Source organism: Lissotriton helveticus, chromosome 11 (assembly GCF_964261635.1).
Source record: "Lissotriton helveticus chromosome 11, aLisHel1.1, whole genome shotgun sequence".
Classification (NCBI taxonomy): Eukaryota; Metazoa; Chordata; class Amphibia; order Caudata; family Salamandridae; genus Lissotriton; species Lissotriton helveticus.
This window is the reverse complement of record NC_136072.1, coordinates 9,720,625-9,725,224: the sequence shown is the minus strand read 5'-3', so window position 1 is coordinate 9,725,224 and position 4,600 is coordinate 9,720,625.

Genomic DNA, 4,600 nt, shown 5'->3' with positions numbered 1-4,600 from the left:
CCCAACTAGTGGGAATCTTCATACCCATCAGGATTCCCCATTTGGACAAGATGCTTTTAAATCATAAGCGGGTGTCTAGGGCGATTGTCAGAGTAGAGAACAACATCTGTCTGCGAGCAGGCCAGTCGCCCCGGCGCTCGTCATTTATGACGGTAAAGCTTTACCTTCGGCCCTTTACGGGGCAGAAGTCTGGGGTATGGAGAACACTAGCGAGGTAGCTAAGTTTGAAAACAAGTTTTTAAGAGACCTCACTTAACTTCCCACCTCTACTCCCTTGAAGCCCTTATTCTATGACATGGGAAGGCGGACTATTCGAGATATCGCACGTCTACGCCCCCTGCTTTTCTAGGCGTGCTTAAGAAGGACCACTGAGCTGTCCAAATATGCTGCTGCCCTCGATGAGTTGATGTCAGTTGACACTGGGAGCAGAATAAAATGGATAGTAGACCTTAAGCAGCTCATTGTTGATATTGGATTTAGCGAGGCACGGGCTAGCCAGATCCCACCATCTAAGCAGGATCTAAAGTGTGCCTATTGGGATTGGGTGCAGATGTGTGATCTATCCAATTAAAAAGCTGGGAAACTTACTGAAGGGTTCTTTGAACACAAAAACATCTGCAGAGTAGAACCCTATCTTGATTTCATACAGGTTCCCAGGGGACAGGGCTCTATACATGAAGATGAGACTAGGGACCCTGCCACTTAACAATGTGATAGCATCATGGAAGGGGCCAAATTCAGTGCCAGCCCCTTGCCAAGTTGTGCCCATCCCAATGAATCTATTGCCCACTTTTTTCTAGCATGCCCGGCTTATGGGAAGGCCAGAGCAAAATGGCCTAAACCAGTCTGTAAAACGTTAGGCCTTATGAATTATTGTGCTGCATTACGCATCCTGAAAACTGATACTTCCTCTTTGACATTGATATGTGGAGTAGCCAAATATCTGGGATGCGCCTGGTTGTTATGAACAAAGTTTCAGGCAAGAATGTAATAGGTCTTAAAATTTGACAGACATTGGGCGATAGATTTGACTAAATTATCCTCCTAAAAGATTAATAATGTTAAAGCTGCTATTCTTCCTTCTAGCCTTGTGGTAATGGATTTCCACATTTTAATTGTATATTTTTTAGCTTGTATATATTGTAGTTTTCTAATAGCTCTGAATTAATAGATATTATGATGGCTTTTAAAGGATCAATGTTTATAAAATTTGGATTTTATATGTTATGCTTTTATGATAAACTTTTTATCGAATAAAGCTTATCTACTACTACTACATTACAAAAAAATTAGCTTTTGTCCAAACATCACAGAGTTAATCCAAATAGATAAGTCCTTGGTTAAAAACAAGGCCTCAGCTGTCGACACAAAGTCCAAATGAAAAAGACACAAATTTTAATATTTCTCCTTGTGTGGCTAGCAGTAATAAGTGATGTTGGTGTATGTTTTGGTGGAACACCTTTATTTTCCTTTCACCTTCATCAGGATCCAAAATAAAAGTACAGTAATACAGAGAAAACAGATCTTCAGTCTTTCACTGACATTGCAAGGGGGTCTAAAAGAAACAAAAGACTGCAAATGAATGATCATTAACACTTTCCGTGCTCATGACGAGCTCAGCCATTCATGAGGCACGGTTGAGCTGTGCTCATGACAAGCTGAGCTCGTCATGACCGTTGGAACGTTCGCACGCAGGGATAATTTCCCCGCTGTGCTGAACGTTTGTAAACGGGTATGGTCATGACGAGCTCCGCTCGTCATGAGCACAGTGTCGCCGTGCAGCGTGATGAGCCGAGCTCGTCACAAGCATGGCGGCACTGCGCGCGGCCACCCTCCCCCCGCACAGCAGGTGAAAAAGCCCCGCAGCGAAGGGGTTAACATCACAAATACACATATTTACAAAATTGAATCCATCATCAAAATTGAATTAAAGAAATTATATGAGCTTCAGTTCACCCACAAGATTTAATTCACCTGAAAATTAAGAAAAAAATATTTATGACTAGAGGAAGAATAATCGAAAATTGGGGTTCAAAATCTTCTCAATATACATACCCCCACTCTTTCCTACATTACTCTACATTTACACCTCTTAATTCCATTGCTGCTCCATATTATGTTGCATCCACTCTCAAATTTCTCTTAGTACATAGTACATGTATGCAACTCAACACTTGGGGCCTGATTCCGATGCGGTTAGGAAAGCATTCCCACCTAGGGCCTGAGTCTGATGCGGTTAGGAAGGCCTCCTAAAGGCATTTGCTCCTTCCAAATCGGATCGGGAATGTGTCTTGCCGACCCAGGGCCCAATTATGATGCAGTTAGGAACATATGCTCCCATTGAAGTTAATGGGAGTCCAACCAAATTGTATCTGGAAGCATCCGGATGCATCGTACTCCGTAGGTCAGACTCTCCCGATCCAAGTGGGTTGGAAACCTTTCCAAACGGATTCGGTCGGGAAGCTTTCCAACCCGCATCAAAATCAGGCCCATAGTAAAGGGACAAGTCTTCGCCTCACTTTATTGTCATAATTCTTCTGCGAGATATAACTGGCAACTTGCCAACAAAAGTAAATCTATTTGAAAAAAGAAGGGAATCCCAATCATCACATCCTGGAACTGTTTGTGGGAACTGCACAGTCCTGGACCGCAATAAACAAACAGGCCACAGACACAAGTTCAGAAAAAATGAAGATTTATCAAGGTACTAGATCTGAAAGTAACCAAAAAAGAACTATAACTAACTGTCATGACAACTATTAAAAGCAGTTCCTGATGGCAAACCCAATGAATAACAACAAGCCCATCAATATGATTGAAAGAATCCAAAGTAGATCGCAAGCGAACCTCTAAGGGTACAAAGATGATAGTCAGCCACAGCAATTGCTGCTCTAAGGCTGCAAGACCAATCTAAGGGCTCCATTACGATGGCGTGCGGACACCGTAACAGAAATCGGCATCGTCCGCAATGGCTGCCGTGGTCCCGTACCTGAAATTAGGATGCCACTGCCTCTGTGGCGGTGGCAAAACCTACACCCCCTTCATTGTGGCAGGCGGTGCTTACAGCACCGCCCACCACAATGCTGGGAATGCACATCGTGCATTTGCATGCACAACTTGACAGGCACCGCGCGGTGCGTGCCCCCTTGGGCATGCAAATGCAGGGGGTACCATAGGTAACTCCCATGTGCACCCCCAACTTTCTGGGGACCTGCTACGGGTCCCCAATGGCAAAGACCACATGCCTTTCCATGGCGGCAATGCCGCCATGGAAAGGCTGATCTCCGCAGTCATCATAATATGGATGGTGGTGTCTTGCAGACACCACCACCATATTATCCATGTTTTTCGTCGGTCGACGAGTCAACCAGCGTAAAAGCGGCGGATGGTCTTTCCGTCCGCCTCGGACCCCCCAGCCATCCTGATATGGCGGGGGGGTCTTTGACGTGTGGATGGCGGGCGTATCGCCTTCGCCGGTCCGGCGGTGACTACCGCCGGACCGGCGGGGGCAATCCACCCGCCATCCTAATGGGCCCCTAAATGTACCCCAAAGAGTGACACCAGAACGGTGAATCTCAAAATTAACAACACAACAGCAATTCTCCAAGATAATTTCTCTAATAATGAGAGAACTTTGTCATATCCGAAGTCAAAGAAGTAGAGAGTCACTGATGGCTACACAAGTGTTAAAGAGAAAAAGAACCATGCCCTTATATCACATTCAATTATTTTATTATGATTTTGGCTCTCCAAAGAGGGCCACATAAAATATACAAAATGTAACACAGTACAATTACATTACACAAAAAAGCAATAAAAATTATATCCTTTAAACATCCTCAAGGTAATACGACACTGACATATAAGACAAAACTACAAGAGTCGGACAGTCAAAATGCATCTCCAGAAACATATTAATAAATAGCTAAGAACCCTTTAAAAAAGTTAAAAATATGGAAGCAGAACATTTCATTGGGAGGGCAATAAAGTGCAGACAGAAAATCATTCAAAGTGACAATGCCAAGATACAGACAGATAATTTTTAACCATCTACAGCGCAATTTACGAAGCGCAGGGCAAATCAGCAACACATGCATACAGTCCTGGATATTTACTTTACAAAAATTACACAAAGGAGAGGAGCCATACCATTTAGATAACAATCGGTTTAAGGGTAATAAATCATAGCGTAAAAGAAACCAGAATCTGCGGATACCATGCGGTAGGTTCCATATTACATAGGGTTGTGGAAGTTTACACAGATAGGAATCAAGGAGAGGGTCCAGGAGAGGATCAACCTTCCTTTTTTCACTAATTGTTTTTTTATCCATCTGGAAACATAAGTCCCATGAAGCTGCTTTTAAAACAAGTTTTAACTGTAAAGGAGAATACAAAAACAAAGCAGTTTCATCTAATTTTAAAAGGGATACAGCTTTTCTAAAATTACGGACAAGTTGAGAGAACTCATTGAAATTACCCAATAATTCACTTTTGAGGAGTGCTCTCATTGTCCCTACCTCTGCTCTTGCAAGGCAGGACACCCATCTAACAAGGGCCAATAGTCCCTGTACCCAACTGCTCCTGAGGCCAAATTCAAGCC